Source organism: Caretta caretta, chromosome 4 (genome assembly GCF_965140235.1).
Source record: "Caretta caretta isolate rCarCar2 chromosome 4, rCarCar1.hap1, whole genome shotgun sequence".
Lineage (NCBI taxonomy): Eukaryota > Metazoa > Chordata > Testudines > Cheloniidae > Caretta > Caretta caretta.
Window position 1 is genome coordinate 143,731,100 of NC_134209.1, and position 17,352 is coordinate 143,748,451.

The window sequence follows — 17,352 nt, forward strand, 5'->3', positions numbered from 1 at the left end:
TTAATTTCAGGGTGCTATGCCTCTATGAGTTCTCAAGAGTTCCTAAGGATACTATGTGCGAGTACACAGCTTCAATCCCTTCCTTTTCCACATAAGGTATTTGTGCTGTGACAGGGTGCTGGGCAAAGGGTTGCTGATTCAGCCCTCTGCCATGCCAGTTCCCATTTAAGGGAATACATTAGTGTTGGCTGGGGGTAACCTGGCCCTAATAGGGGAAGCAGAGACAGCTACCGCCTAATTAGCCTGGGGCTGTATAAAAGCCTCAGAGGAAGGAAGCCAGGGAGGGAGCAATGAAAAGGCAGGGAGTGGAAGCAGAAGCAGGGATGAAATGGTGGTGGGACCAAGCTGGTGACTAAACTGCACCAGTGATTACTAACCCCAGGGGATCAGAGTGACTTTGTGAACCTAACAGAGGCAGGAGCAAAAGGGGCCCTGCCATGCCTGTTACAGCGCACCTCACCACCTCTTTAGACACCCGAGTCCATAATTTGAAGCCAGTGACATTCTCAAAATTGCCACTCAGCTGCTGCCTAGCCCCTTAGGCGCCTAACCTTCTGCCTGTTGGCATTCATAAAGTCACCAAGCACTGATGGCATTACACAGCTAATGCACTGCTTGGCGCCCTCGCTCAAACCAAAGCCATGGGCACCCTTAAACTCTTCTTCTCTTCCTGCCTCTCTCCTCAGCATTTCACTCCTGGCCATCTTGGACAGGATGAGAGTTGCTTCCTTAGGCACCTGACTCTCCCCATACAATGCACGGGGTGTCTGGGCACCTAACTCAGGGCTGAGACTTCCATTAGGTGGTGGCACAACTAGGGGTGAGGCACTGCAATGTGTAAGTACCTTTACAGACCTGGCCCTACGGGGCAGGTTTTCAACAGTAGACAGGATTGGCACCTAGTAGTATTATGTAAAGCCTAATTCTCATTGATTTCAAGGCAGTTCGGTGCCTAACCTGCCTAGCTGCTTTTGAAAAGCTCCTATTAGGGGCTAGATACATAGAGGCAACTTAGGCCTGGCAATACCTAACTTTTAGGCACATAGCCAATCAGTGGAATTCACAGCCCTGAGCATGTTTCCTTCATTGGGCCCTGTAGGCAAGATAGGCAGGATAACAACTACTTTGAGAATCCCACTGGGGCTGAGGCAAGAGATAGGTGTCTGGGCTCCTGTCTGAGGTGGCAGTGTGCAAACCCAGCAGCGGAAACTCAGGCACCTAGGGACTTTTACAGTGAAAATTTAGGCACCTAGGGAATGCAGATGCCTCTAGAGTTAGTCAGTAGCTGAGCAAGGATTTTGTGAAATGCGCCTAAATATTGGCCTACCACCTCCTGGGAGTTTGAAAATCTGGGGTCAAGTGATCACTCACATTAAAACTACGTTCTAAGATAAAGAAATATAGGCACCACTTTGGGGTTGCTTTCATCACACTGACTTTAAAATTACAAGGAAGTAAACATTCAGGCTCTAGAAAGGACCAGCTCTAGGAAGTCATTGGCATTGCCTGGTACTCAGCACCTCGAAAGGATTAGGCTCTCAGGATATAATAATATATTTGTTGAAACTGGAACCTTGTATGCTAGAAAAATTATTCACATTTTTAGATACGTTTTTCTCAAGGCAACCTCAGTACAATTACATACATTGGCATACCAATTTAAAGGTTTGTACTGATAAGATCTTTAGAGTAGTTTAAGAATGCCTTTCAACTTGGATCGGCTATTGACAGTGCTAAACTGGAAAAAAATAGCCGCGTTTCCATGGGATAAATCATACAGTTCGGCTCAGAAGACACTAATGTACAAAAATTGTTCTGTTACAATTTAGTGCTTATAAAAAAAAAATACTTCTGGAGGCAGAAGCTCAGCTGGTGTAAACAGCCATACCTCCACTGCACGACAATTTACAGTTGATGAGGATCCATCGTCCTCACCTTTTCAATGAAAGCTTGCAGGTGTCTTCATTTAGAAGGTCAGAATCACTTACTCTGGAAAGCTAAATTATTCTAATTTCTTCATTGCCAGCCATTTACATAGTGTCCACCACAAACTCCTAATTTAAGAACCAACTGCTTCCCAGCTGTGAATTGCAATCTGCTTTTATATCTCCACTGCTCTGTTCATAATCTCAGATGATTCAAGGAAAAGGGAAGAGGCAGTAAGCACATGTCCCCATTCACATGATGGGGCTATGTAAGGAAAAGAAGCTAGAATGAAATCATAACTCTCTTAACAAAATTACATTCTCATTCTATCAACAGTAATATGAATATTAATAATAAGTATAATAATACTTAATAACAATAATAATAATTTAATCTTCTCCACTGCTTTCTGCTCAAGAATCTCTAAGTGTTTTAAAAAGCTAACCACTGAAATTTTACAACAGTCCAATGAGTGGGTAAGAAAACTGTAGGGGTGAAACACATCAACTATTCTCACAGAACAGAGAAACTCCATGAAACTATTAAGACAAATAGCAAACAATACTAAGTGCATTTAAAATCCAAAGGAAACGTAAGGAGGTGCAATGGATTTCCCTAAATTACACTTTGGCAAGAATAGTTGGATTAGCACTCCTACTGTTTAAAAAAATGGCTATTTTTTACACTATGAGCTACAGGTAGTATGAATGTAAATAGCAGTGTAGCTATGGGAGAACAGGCAGCAGGAGTGGATGCATGGCTTAGCCATGCCAAGTGCAAACTTGCCTGAAACAGGTGGATATGTTCTCAGCAAGGCTAAGCTTCAGAGTAACAGCCGTGTTAGTCTGTATTCGCAAAAAGAAAAGGAGTACTTGTGGCACCTTAGAGACTAACCAATTTTTTGAGCATAAGCTTTCGTGAGCTACAGCTCACTTCATCGGATGCATACTGCTAAGGCTAAGCTGTGCACAAAAGCAGGGAAAACAGATCCCTACCTCATAGTGTAGACATAGCTTAAGTGACCACAGCTGGCCAGAATCTGAGTTTTAAGTCTCATTCAAAGGACAATGTATCCAGCAAAATTCCTCTCCCTAACACCATGCTAATTAGACCCGAAATGCTGACTCACAGGATAAATGTCCCCAGATGAATTACCTATAACTTTTCCTGCAGCGCGAAGGCACACCTTGGAAATTTCCCTCTGAAGTACTGCTCAGGCCTCACCTTCTTTAGCTTTTTAGATCAAGCAGGATAACCACTAAGATAGTTCGACTGCTAGGAACAACATTTTTAAAAAGTTATATTTGGCTACAATATTTGACCCTATTGTCTCCTGGGGGGGGGGTCTTTTTCCCCTCTTTTCCTTCTGTTAGAGAGGCATTGTGAACAAGAACACATCACTTACAAAGGAAGAGATTTTTGGAAATGTGGACAAACAATTAGCAAAAAGGTAGGCATATCCAATCATGAGACTAGTTGCTGATTTACATGTAAATGTTTGTCTTAATGAAGATGCTGAAGTGCCAACTGTAACTTTTAAAATATATTTTACCAGGTCTATTTATTTTTGGTTCATCTTTTACAGCATAGGTATCGCATAAATCTTAAAAATCTGAGGGTATGTCTACACTACGGAATAAGGTCGAATTTATAGAAGTCGGTTTTTTAGAAATCGGTTTTATATATTCGAGTGTGTGTGTCCCCACAAAAAATGCTCTAAGTGCATTAAGTGCATTAACTCGGCGGAGCGCTTCCACAGTACCGAGGCTAGAGTCGACTTCCGGAGCGTTGCACTGTGGGTAGCTATCCCACAGTTCCCACAGTCTCCGCTGCCCATTGGAATTCTGGGTTGAGATCCCAATGCCTGATGGGGCTAAAACATTGTCGCGGGTGGTTCTGGGTACATATCGTCAGGCCCCCGTTCCCTCCCTCCCTCCGTGAAAGCAAGGGCAGACAATCGTTTCGCGCCTTTTTTCCTGAGTCACCTGTGCAGATGCCATACCACGGCAAGCATGGAGCCCGCTCAGGTAACCGTCACCCTATGTCTCCTGGGTGCTGGCAGACGCGGTACGGCATTGCTACACAGTAGCAGCAACCCCTTGCCTTGTGGCAGCAGACGGTACAGTACGACTGGTAGCCGTCATCGTCATGTCCGAGGTGCTCCTGGCCACGTCGGCTGGGAGCGCCTGGGCAGACATGGGCGCAGGGACTAAATTTGGAGTGACTTGACCAGGTCATTCTCTTTAGTCCTGCAGTCAGTCCTATTGAACCGTCTTATGGTGAGCGGGCAGGCGATACGGACTGCTAGCAGTCGTACTGTACCATCTTCTGCCGAGCAGCCATGAGATGTGGATGGCATGCAGTCCTTCTGCATCGTCTGCTGCCAGCCAAAGATGTAAAAGATAGATGGAGTGGATCAAAACAAGAAATAGACCAGATTTGTTTTGTACTCATTTGCTTCCCCCCCTCCCCTGTCTAGGGGACTCATTCTTCTAGGTCACACTGCAGTCACTCACAGAGAAGGTGCAGCGAGGTAAATCTAGCCATGTATCAATCAGAGGCCAGGCTAACCTTCTTGTTCCAATAAGAACGATAACTTAGGTGCACCATTTCTTATTGGAACCCTGCGTGAAGTCCTGCCTGAAATACTCCTAGATGTAAAGACACCCCCTTTGTTGATTTTAGCTCCCTGAAGCCAACCCTGTAAGCCGTGTCCTCAGTCGCCCCTCCCGGCGTCAGAGCAACGGCAAACAATCGGGCATCTGAGAGTGCTGTCCAGAGCAGTCACAATGGAGCACTCTGATGGGGCTAAAACATTGTCGCGGGTGGTTCTGGGTACGTATCGTCAGGCCCCCATTCCCTCCCTCCCTCCGTGAAAGCAAGGGCAGACAATCATTTTGCGCCTTTTTTCCTGAGTTACCTGTGCAGACGCCATACCACGGCAAGCATGGAGCCCGCTCAGATAACCGTCACCCTATGTCTCCTGGGTGATGGCAGACGCGGTACGGCTTTGCTGCACAGTAGCAGCAACCCATTGCCTTCTGGCAGCAGGCGGTGCAATACGACTGGTAGTCGTCCTCGTCGTGTCCGAGGTGCTCCTGGCCACGTCGGCTGGGAGCTCCTGGGCAGACATGGGCGCAGGGACTAAATTTGGAGTGACTTGACCAGGTCATTCTCTTTAGTCCTGCAGTCAGTCCTATTGAACCGTCTTATGGTGAGCGGGCAGGCGACACGGACTGCTAGCAGTCGTACTGTACCATCTTCTGCCAGGCAGGCAAGAGATGAGGATTGCTAGTAGTCGTATTGTACCATCTTCTGCCAGGCAGGCAAGAGATGAGGATGGCTAGCAGTCGTACTGTACCATCTTCTGCCGAGCAGCCATGAGATGTGGATGGCATGCAGTCCTTCTGCACCATCTGCTGCCAGCCAAAGATGTAAAAGATAGATGGAGTGGGTCAAAACAAGAAATAGACCAGATTTGTTTTGTACTCATTTGCCTCCTCCCCTGTCTAGGGGACTCATTCCTCTAGGTCACACTGCAGTCACTCACAGAGAAGGTGCAGCGAGGTAAATCTAGCCATGTATCAATCAGAGGCCAGGCTAACCTCCTTGTTCCAATAAGAACGATAACTTAGGTGCACCATTTCTTATTGGAACCCTCCGTGAAGTCCTGCCTGAAATACTCCTTGATGTAAAGACACCCCCTTTGTTGATTTTAGCTCCCTGAAGCCAACCCTGTAAGCCGTGTCGTCAGTCGCCCCTCCCTCCGTCAGAGCAACGGCAGACAATCGTTCCGCGCCTTTTTTCTGTGCGGACGCCATACCAAGGCAAGCATGGAGGCCGCTCAGCTCACTTTGGCAATTAGGAGCACATTAAACACCACACGCATTATCCAGCAGTATATGCAGCACCAGAACCTGGCAAAGCGATACCGGGCGAGGAGGTGACGTCAGCGCGGTCACGTGAGTGATCAGGACATGGACACAGATTTCTCTGAAAGCATGGGCCCTGCCAATGCATGCATCATGGTGCTAATGGGGCAGGTTCATGCTGTGGAACGCCGATTCTGGGCTCGGGAAACAAGCACAGACTGGTGGGACCGCATAGTGTTGCAGGTCTGGGACGATTTCCAGTGGCTGCGAAACTTTCGCATGTGTAAGGGCACTTTCATGGAAATTTGTGACTTGCTTTCCCCTGCCCTGAGGCGCATGAATACCAAGATGAGAGCAGCCCTCACAGTTGAGAAGCGAGTGGCGATAGCCCTGTGGAAGCTTGCAACTCCAGACAGCTACCGGTCAGTTGGGAATCAATTTGGAGTGGGCAAATTTACTGTGGGGGCTGCAGTGATGCAAGTAGCCCACGCAATCAAAGATCTGCTGATATCAAGGGTAGTGACCCTGGGAAATGTGCAGGTCATAGTGGATGGCTTTGCTGCAATGGGATTCCCTAACTGTGGTGGGGCTATAGACGGAACCCATGTCCCTATCTTGGCACCAGAGCACCAAGCCGCCGAGTACATAAACCGCAAGGGGTACTTTTCGATAGTGCTGCAAGCTCTGGTGGATCACAAGGGACGTTTCACCAACATCAACGTGGGATGGCCGGGAAAGGTGCATGATGCTCGCATCTTCAGGAACTCTGGTCTGTTTCAAAAGCTGCAGGAAGGGACTTTATTCCCAGACCAGAAAATAACTGTTGGGGATGTTGAAATGCCTATATGTATCCTTGGGGACCCAGCCTACCCCTTAATGCCATGGCTCATGAAGCCGTACACAGGCAGCCTGGACAGTAGTCAGGAGCTGTTCAACTACAGGCTGAGCAAGTGCAGAATGGTGGTAGAATGTGCATTTGGACGTTTAAAGGCGCGCTGGCGCAGTTTACTGACTCGCTTAGACCTCAGCGAAACCAATATTCCCACTGTTATTACTGCTTGCTGTGTGCTCCACAATATCTGTGAGAGTAAGGGGGAGACGTTTATGGCGGGGTGGGAGGTTGAGGCAAATCGCCTGGCTGCTGGTTACGCGCAGCCAGACACCAGGGCGGTTAGAAGAGCACAGGCGCGGTACGCATCAGAGAAGCTTTGAAAACCAGTTTCATGACTGGCCAGGCTACGGTGTGAAAGTTCTGTTTGTTTCTCCTTGATGAAACCCCCCGCCCCTTGGTTCACTCTACTTCCCTGTAAGCTAACCACCCGCCCCTCCTCCCTTCAATCACCGCTTGCAGAGGCAATAAAGTCATTGTTGCTTCACATTCATGCATTCTTTATTCATTCATCACACAAATAGGGGGATGACTACCAAGGTAGCCCAGGAGGGGTGGTGGAGGAGGGAAGGGAAATGCCACACAGCACTTTAAGCACAGCACTTTAAAAGTTTACAACTTTAAAATTTATTGAATGACAGCCTTCTTTTTTTGGGGCAATCCTCTGTGGTGGAGTGGCTGGTTGGCCGGAGGCCCCCCCACCGAGTTCTTGGGCGTCTGGATGTGGAGGCTATGGAACTTGGGGAGGAGGGCCGTTGGTTACAGAGGGGCTGCAGTGGCAGTCTGTGCTCCAGCTGCCTTTGCTGCAGCTCAACCATACACTGGAGCATACTGGTTTGGTCCTGCAGCAGCCTCAGCATTGAATCCTGCCTCCTCTCATCACGCTGTCGCCACATTTGAGCTTCAGCCCTGTCTTCAGCCCGCCACTTACTCTCTTCAGCCTGCCACCTCTCCTCCCGGTCATTTTGTGCTTTCCTGCACTCTGACATTATTTGCCTCCACGCATTCGTCTGTGCTCTGTCAGTGTGGGAGGACAGCATGAGCTCGGAGAACATTTCATCGCGAGTGCGTTTTTTTTCTTTCTAAGCTTCACTAGCCTCTGGGAAGGAGAAGATCCTGTGATCATTGAAACACATGCAGCTGGTGGAGAAAAAAAAAAGGGACAGCGGTATTTAAAAAGACACATTTTATAAAACAGTGGCTACACTCTTTCAGGGTAAACCTTGCTGTTAACATTACATACATAGCACATGTGCTTTCGTTACAAGGTCGCATTTTGCCTCCTCCCACCGCGTGACTACCCCCTCAACCTTCCCCCCTCCCTGTGGCTAACAGCGGGGAACATTTCTGTTTAGCCACAGGCAAACAGCCCAGCAGGAATGGGCTCCTCTGAGTGTCCCCTGAAGAAAAGCACTCTATTTCAACCAGGTGACCATGAATTATATCTCACTCTCCTGAGGATAACACAGAGAGATAAAGAACGGATGTTGTTTGAATGCCAGCAAACATACACTGCAATGCTTTGTTCTACAATGATTCCCGAGTACGTGTTACTGGCCTGGAGTGGTAAAGTGTCCTACCATGAAGGACGCAATAAGGCTGCCCTCCCCAGAAACCTTTTGCAAAGGCTTTAGGACTACATCTAGGAGAACCGCAAATGCCAGGGTAAAGTAATCCTTTCACATGCTTGCTTTTAAACCATGTATAGTATTTTAAAAGGTACACTCACCAGAGGTCCCTTCTCCGCCTGCTGGGTCCAGGAGGCAGCCTTGGGTGGGTTCGGGGGGTACTGGCTCCAGGTCTAGGGTGAGAAACAGTTCCTGGCTGTCGGGAAAACCGGTTTCTCCGCTTGCTTGCTGTGAGCTATCTACAACCTCCTCCTCATCATCATCTTCTTCGTCCCCAAAACCTGCTTCCGTATTGCCTCCATCTCCATTGAAGGAGTCAAACAACACGGCTGCGGTAGTGGTGGCTGAACCCCCTAAAATGGCATGCAGCTCATCATAGAAGCGGCATGTTTGGGGCTCTGACCCAGAGCGGCTGTTCGCCTCTCTGGTTTTCTGGTAGGCTTGCCTCAGCTCCTTCAGTTTCACGCGGCACTGCTTCGGGTCCCTGTTATGGCCTCTGTCCTTCATGCCCTGGGAGATTTTGACAAAGGTTTTGGCATTTTGAAAACTGGAACGGAGTTCTGATAGCACGGATTCCTCTCCCCAAACAGTGATCAGATCCCGTACCTCCCGTTCGGTCCATACTGGAGCTCTTTTGCGATTCTGGGACTCCATCATGGTCACCTGTGCTGATGAGCTCTGCATGGTCACCTGCAGCTTTCCACGCTGGCCAAACAGGAAATGAGATTCAAAAGTTTGCGGTTCTTTTCCTGTCTACCTGGCCAGTGCATCTGAGTTGAGAGTGCTGTCCAGAGCGGTCATAATGGAGCACTCTGGGATAGCTCCCGGAGGCCAATACCATCGAATTGTGTCCACAGTACCCCAAATTCGAGCCGGCAACGTCGATTTAAGCGCTAATCCACTTGTCGGGGTGGAGTAAGGAAATCGATTTTAAGAGCCCTTTAAGTCGAAATAAAGGGCTTCATTGTGTGGACAGGTGCAGGTTTACATCGATTTAACGCTGCTAAATTCAACCTAAAGTCCTAGTGTAGACCAGGGCTGAGACAGAAAATATCTAGCCTATCTTCAAGAATTAATTGCAGGATTATTCTGGATAGTGCAATTGCTAGTGCTTTGCCCAATCTGCTTTTAAATGTCTGGAGCAAGGGGGTTTCTACTACTTCACTTGGTTGAGTCCTTCCCAGATCTTGCCATAAGGGTATATATCCTGATATCATGTCTATATGTCCCTTTTCTCAATTTCCTCACATTATGTTCCTCGGGTGACCCTACACAATTTGTCTCCATTCTCGATGTCCACACTCTATCTGATAGGTGGGTGTCAATGAAGGAAGTGTCCTCCTAAAATAAAATCTAATGTAAGGGACACAGGCAGTTAATACTGGAAGAGACAAACTGGTTTATAGCAGGGAATTAAATGCTTTTCAAATGTGCTTTCCTACTTTCTCCCCTACTCTGTCATCTCCCTCCTCCCCTCCGTCCTCTCTCTCTTTGTTTGCCAACCCATTCTCTGGGCCTCATTTAATTACAGTTTACACTGAAACCATATCTTCAAATGATTTGGGCCGATGTGCTTTTTCCATCAGTGAAATCACTGTTAGTTTCCACCGCTTTCTCTTGGCATATTACTGTACTGCCTACATAATATCAGGTTAGTGCATGTGTCAAACTCTCTGAGAGCAATGACTTGTGTGTTTGGCAGCAAGCCTTTCCCAGTCTGGCACACCTCCAACGGAAAACCCACCTGCAAGCAAACAATGTGCATGAGAATTAATTGGACACATACTGTAACTTTAGCTATCATTTTAAATTAATGGAGATGGAAGCAAGCCTGGGAAAGAAAATGACTTGATCCTCATTAATGTAAATAATGGATCACTATTGAATATTGCCTTCATCTTTGTGCCTGAATATTTCTAAGACATCACTACTCAGAGAGATAGAAGCGGCTGAAGTTTGAAACAAAAAATGAACTGGATCTAATTAAGCCCAAGAAGGAGAGATTCAAAAGAAGACAAAAAGGAAAGAATTGACTCTCTGTGTGTAATTCTTCTCCCTCTACGTACCAGACATAGTTGAGATATAGTAATAAACCTTAGACACTGTGTACTGTGTAGAAATGCTGCAATCTATTCCTGCCACCTCCTCAGATCAATGTGCTAAGTGATATCAATTCACGTTACTTGTCAGTTTAATTAGAGAAAGTGAAACACAATTACAGGGCATTAGTGCAAAGCCAGCATAAAACAGCAGAAGGCCCATTTGAGTTATTGGCGGCAATTAACTGCAGAAAGTAACTGTGCAACATTTTCATCACAATCTTTATTAAAATGTTAATCGAGAAAAACAGTTTAGCAAATACCATTATAAACTAATAGTGAATGAACTAATGTTTTTAATCTGTGCACTCATTAAACCCTTATATTCCTTTTTAGACTACAATTTTTGGCTTCTTTTTTGTTACTGTTTGTCAAAAAAACAACAATTAAATGGAGCCTCTTCTACTCCCTCCATGCTTATGAAACTTTAAGGTTGCAAATCTAATTATGAAAAAAGAAGAATGTTTTTACTGCAATGTGAACTCAGGCAAGCTACACATATCAGACCTGTTCCTGCTCCCACTGAATTCAGTGAGAGTTTATCAGTTTACAATGCAAGTAGGATCAAGGCATAAAATGTATGATATTAGGACATGATGCTGTAATTTATGTATGCCCAAAACTTCTACAGAATTCCATGGGAGTTTTGAATGCTCAAGAAATGCAGCCTCTGAATCGCCCAGCTAGTAAGCACTTTCTTGAGCTTCCTTCAGTGGATATTTGTGCTCGTATGCCATTTGTGCTTCAGGGATTCTACCATCATATTTTCAGACTGTCAGGCGATTGCACCTCTGCTGCAGTGAGCACTGCAGTGTGGCCCTCCTTTCCATCTGGCATATCTCTACCATCTTCCCTTCCCACTTTTAAACAAACACAAACCAATGTTTCCGTCCAAGAATTTTTTTCTTTATTGTGATTAATATTCTCTCATTTGCTTTTTACACACAACAGTTCCCACTCCTCTTTGTAGTTGTATGACAGGGGTTATTATCATTAAAATAGTCTTATTTATTTGTTGTGAATTATTGTTCCGTAGCCAATGTGACCTGATAGGACAGTATATAAATAAAATTAATTTGGCCGAAGGATGGACGTTGCCACCCCACTTTTAGCACAGTGCATACGTACATACTGGACCTATGTTCAAACCCATCACCCCCTTCTGGGGCTTACCTTGATTCTTAATTAAATTAACAAAAGCCTAGCAGAACTGTACTTGCACACATAAGCTTTAGTATTACATTTTCTACTGAGAGAGAGGATTTGTACTGCTCTCAGAACCATATTTCCATTTCCTTGCAGAGCTTTTCTACAGACTCATCCTGCAGGGCAGGTCAGGTGGATTTTGTTAATTGCTCCAAAGAACATTAAATATTAAGGGCCTGATTTGCCACTCACTTTCACCTTATGTACTTATTTTCACATGTTGAAACTGCTACCAAATCATAATTCTCCACTCTTACTGGTAGTAGCATTTTACACTCCCTTTAACTTTCACCTTTTCTGTTCATGAGATATATAGGAATTAATGGGACTCACTTGGTCTGACAAGCAGGGTGATTTAGTGAACAGCTCTGCACTTTCACATATATTCCTGTGAACTGATATCTACTTACATATTATTGTTACATTTATGCAATGTGAGTTAATTTTGCTATGAGTGACAAAAAGGTACTAATAATGATTGATGATTAATTTTGATGATGATTAATATTTGACCCAATATTATATCTAACCTGAAAACACGCCGTTAAAACCTATACACAACAGGCAAAACATTTAAGATAATAATAAAACCACTTTACTTTCTGCCTATCCTTTACAACTTCAAAGAGAAAAAAAAGAGTTACTGAGCATGGTGATTATTTTTAGTGCTTCATATGGTACATCTTCCTCCTAAGGCAAACCTTAAGTCAGAGAAGAGTCTCAAAGGGGCTAAAAGCAAGACAATCCTCTTTTGAACATCAGAATTAATCACTGCCACAAAGGCCTTGTCAAGGTTCCTCCCACACTCTGAACTCTAGGGTACAGATGTGGGGACCTGCATGAAAAACCTCCTAAGCTTATCTTTATCAGCTTAGGTCAAAACTTCCCCAAGGTACAAAATATTCCACCCTTTGTCCTTGGATTGGCCGCTACCACCACCAAACTAATACTGGTTACTGGGGAAGAGCCGTTTAGAAACGCCTTTTCCCCCAAAATACTTCCCAAAACCTTGCACCCCACTTCCTGGACAAGGTTTGGTAAAAAGCCTCACCAATTTGCCTAGGTGACTACAGACCCAGACCCTTGGATCTTAAGAACAATGAACAATCCTCCCAACACTTGCACCCCCCCTTTCCTGGAAAATGTTGGATAAAGAGCCTCACCAATTTGCATAGGTGACTACAGACCCAAACCCTTGGATCTGAGAACAATGAAAAAGCATTCAGTTTTCTTACAAGAAGACTTTTAATAGAAATAGAAGTAAATAGAAGTAAAGAAATCACCTCTGTAAAATCAGGATGGTAGATACCTTACAGGGTAATTAGATTCAAAACATAGAGAACCCCTCTAGGCAAAACCTTAAGTTACAAAAAAGATACACAGACAGAAATAGTTATTCTATTCAGCACAATTCTTTTCTCAGCCATTTAAAGAAATCATAATCTAACACGTACCTAGCTAGATTACTTACTAAAAATTCTAAGACTCCATTCCTGGTCTATCCCCGGCAGAAACAGCATATAGACAGACAGAGACCCTTTGTTTCTCTCCCTCCTCCCAGCTTTTGAAAGTATCTTGTCTCCTCATTGGTCATTTTGGTCAGGTGCCAGCGAGGTTACCTTTAGCTTCTTAACCCTTTACAGGTGAGAGGAGCTTTCCCCTGGCCAGGAGGGATTTCAAAGGGGTTTACCCTTCCCTTTATATTTATGACAGGCCTGTTATAGGAACCACAGTGTAAATATTTCAAAGAATATTAAATGAAATAACACCACAGTGAAAACTAAGGTTCTGCTGTACAACCTGACATAGCTTTGAAAAACCTGTTAATTGTGGCCAGCTCAATTCTACTATTCTAATGGGTGGGATTTTCAAAAGAGCCTAAGGGAGTTTGTGCCCAAATCCCACTGAAATTCAGTGGAAATTGGGGGCTAGATCCTCAAAAGCAATTAGGCATCGGAACATCTAATTTCTAGATGCCATGGTACCCAGTGGAATCCACAGCCCTGCATTAGGTGCCCAGGACTCTCTGTACAATGCACTGGGAGAGAGAGGTGCCTTAGAATGGGATCACAAGTAGTAAATATCCAGGAGAGGGTCAGGGCCTAATCGCCATCCTTCTCAGAGATTTAGCCGCCTAAATCAGCACTGGAGGGAGGTGCCTATCTAGCCTGGGAATTCTCAGACATGAACACTCCCCTGAAGATTGCCTCTGCCTCCTCCTCCTCCTTCCCCCCCCTCCGTCCATGGTAGTTTTGTGTAGGGTTAGGCATGCCTACCAGATTAGGCCCTGCAGGCAAGATAGGTAGGACAATGCCTAGTCTATGAATCCCGCTGGCAATTTGGTGTGACTGCGAGATGTACCCAGGAGCCTAGCCTTGAGGTAGCTGTGTGCATGCTCACTGGAATTTAGGCACAGAAGAACTTTAGGTGCCTCCAGGGATAGGAGACAGCTGAGCAGGGGTTTTCAGGATCTTTTGGCTTATGCACCTAAAGCAGCAGTTAGGCACCTAAATCCTATTGTGGATCTAACCCTAAGTTTCTGGCTCCTTTGGGCTACATTAAACATCTCAGCCTGTGCTGCCAAGTCACCTAAGAAATTTCATTCAGTAAGACAACTTATGGAAAATTTTCAAAAGGGCCCAAGGATTTAGGAGCTCTAATCCGATTTTTTAAAAAAATGGATTTAGGTTGCTACATTACTTAGGGCCAGATTATTAAAGATAGGTAGGTGCTTAAAGATGCAGCTAGGAAGCTGAAGCAGATATGATGCCTAAAGATGCAGATGGGATTTTCAAAATCAATGGGAGTTAGGCTCTTAGGCGCTTTTGAAAATTCTACCCGGTGCCTATTTGCATCTTTAAGTTTCAAGATATATTTAAATATCTGGCCCTTAGGCCCTTTGAAAAATATATTCAACACAGTTTAATTTTGATGTATAAAGGTGTGAATTATTCACCAGGATGTCAATAACAATTCTAGAAGTAGCATAATAGAGCATTCCAGTTTCCTTGGCTTATTATTTTATTCCATATATACAATACATGATAATTTCCACTAGCAAAGGACTAGCATAATGGTTGAAAAGGTGTTTCCATAAAACAGCAACAATTACCAACGGTTCAACTACCTGTTCAGCATCATCCTGCAAGCTAGTGGCTGAGGTGGGATGAGAACCAATGAGCTCCTTCACCCAACGCCAAGTTCAATGTGCCAGGCCAATGCTGGTCTGCTTTCTTTAAGGCGTGAATTGGCTTTAAGGATGAGTCCATTGTACGTGAGATGATCAAAATGTCTAAAGTCATTTTAGAAAATAAAATAAAGCTCTGCAGGAGAAACTCGATACCTTATCACACTGCATGGTGCTTTTCACAGAAAAAACTATTAAGTAAATTACTGAGTAAAAGTTACTGTGAATAAAAAGGCCTGCACTGTGAACAACAATTATTCTAAAGTACCAAATGGACAGAAAAAAACCTCTTATTAAAGCAGTGCCACAATGTTATATGACCTCCCTAGTATCGTTTTGATCAATCTTTTTTCTCTCTTGGGCTGCATCTACACTATGAGCTGGGGTGATTGCCCTGCTTGCGGACACATCCTCGTGCTAGCTCTCATCAAACTAGCGGGGGTATAAATAGCAGTGTAGCGGTGAAAGCAGAGATAGCGGCAGTGTAGCCGCGCCGAGTACAAACCCACCTACCGTACCTGTAGACATCAGTGGGTGCGTATTCAGCTTGCCTATGTTATGTCTCCACTGCCACAACCCATGTTACGGTGCTGTTTATACTCGCACGAGCTCTAGGACAGCTAGCGTGAGTATGTGAGCAGGGGAATCCCATCCCTAGCTCATCACTGAGATGTAGCCTTGGAGGAGCAGGTATAGAAAGGGAAACTTCATTTTCTAATGCCTGGAATTCCCAGGCAGGATTCTCTCTCTCCGGACTCCCAGGAAATGCTCACTGTTCATCCTAATTATTTGTTTAGGCACAGGCGCCAGCTTCTAATTTTTCTCAGGGGTGCTCAACCCCTGCTCAGTCCCAGGCCCTGCCACCACTCCACCTGTCCTGTTCCCCCAAACCTCCACCCTGCCCCTTCCCCCAAGGCCACACACATGCCCTGCCTCTTGCCACCCCCTCCCCTGAGCACACCCCATCCCTGCTCGTCCCCCTCTCCCGAGTGCCTCCTGCACGCCGCTGAACAGCTATTCCACAGTGTGCAAGAGGCACTGGGAGGGAGAGGGAGGAGTTGATCAGCGGGGCCACCGACAGACAGGAGGCGCTGGGGGGGAGGACAGGAGCATGGCTGCTGGTGAATGCTAAGCACCTGCTAATTTTTCTCCAGGGTGCTCTAGCCCTGGGGCACCCACACAGTCAGCGCCTATGCGTTTAGGGTAATGTCCACTATGTGGTAGGTAATTTTCAGATAGAAGTGAAGCTACAGTTCCTGTCCCAATGAGCTCACAAGCTAAGGGCAAAGAGCCAAAACAAGCAGACACAGGTTAGGGAGATCAGTCTACTGCTGTGGCTATGCCATCCTGGAAGAGTCAGGTTTTCCTTGCCATGGCGGAGCCATAACTTATCCTATTTCACGAAGCAAGTTCCTGCGGGGGTGTTAAGAGGAACAGCCCCATTAACGCTGGTTTGTGAAACAATGCTGAGCATGGTTTGCCTTTGTCTACACTTTAGATAAAACATGATGAGCACCAATTCACGCATTGTTGACAGCGGACAACTAGTAATGTTGCAGTGCAGACAAGGGTTTTAGTGTGGGGTATGGATACTACATCCCAGTGGTGTTTCAATTTTAATACTATTAGCTTGATGGATAGAGAGAGGCCTGTGCCTAAACAAATGATAATTTATTCCAGTGGCTGGATATTTTTTTTAAAAATGCTAGTAATATATGTGATTGTCTTAAATTAACTAGAAGTTGGGGGGGAGGAGAAATGCAAATAATGTGAAAAAAGAGCTCTTTCTCTAGGCCAAAAAATAATTCAAATTGGTTGTAATGTTGGATATTGGCTCATTAAAACACGACTATCAATTATAAGGTTATTTACTTATTTACACTGAAATCTGGAGGCAGAATATATGCAGACTTCAGTCCTGATTCAAAATAAAGAGTTGCAAAATTGTGCTAATAGAGTGCCAATCTGAATTCAGTGGTTTATAGGTGCAACTCAGAGAAAACATTTTTAGTTAATGACCTTTTCATCAGTGTAAATGGCCAACATATACTGCAGATTTTTTGAGTATTTACATAAAGTTGCCATCCCAAAGTGATAAGAGAGTGATTTTCTCAAATTAAATATCAGCCATATATCACATAGTTCTTGTTGCAGGGGCAAAAGGAGATGACTCCCTATTATTACTTCTGCAACATACATAATTGCTTGGTCTTAAGAACGATCAAAAGGCAACTTTAGAATCAAGAACACAACACCCTGAAAGTCATTGTAGCCTAATCTGTTCAGAGAAGCCGCCTGTATTCTGAAACAGTTTTCAAGACTTGACCTTTGAAAGGACATACAGTAACATATATGTGCTGCCAGGGGATGGCCAGGGAACAATTTTATTTTGCAAATGAATGTTGAAAAGCACTTTGTCAACTGTGTAGGCCAAGGGTTAGGACTTCAAAGGAGCCTTAGGTTCAGCATTGCAATGCCCAACGTTAGGCACCTGCTGCCTAGTGGAATCCAATGTGCCAAGTTAGGGGCCTAGTCTCCAAATACA

At 45.0% G+C, this 17,352-nt stretch overlaps 1 protein-coding gene across 4 annotated transcripts in view; it reads right to left on the bottom strand.

The window, feature by feature from the left end:
• CTNNA2 (catenin alpha 2) overlaps positions 1-17,352 on the bottom strand; it is an 803,547-nt gene that overhangs the window by 181,331 nt on the left and 604,864 nt on the right. The window lies entirely within an intron of this gene.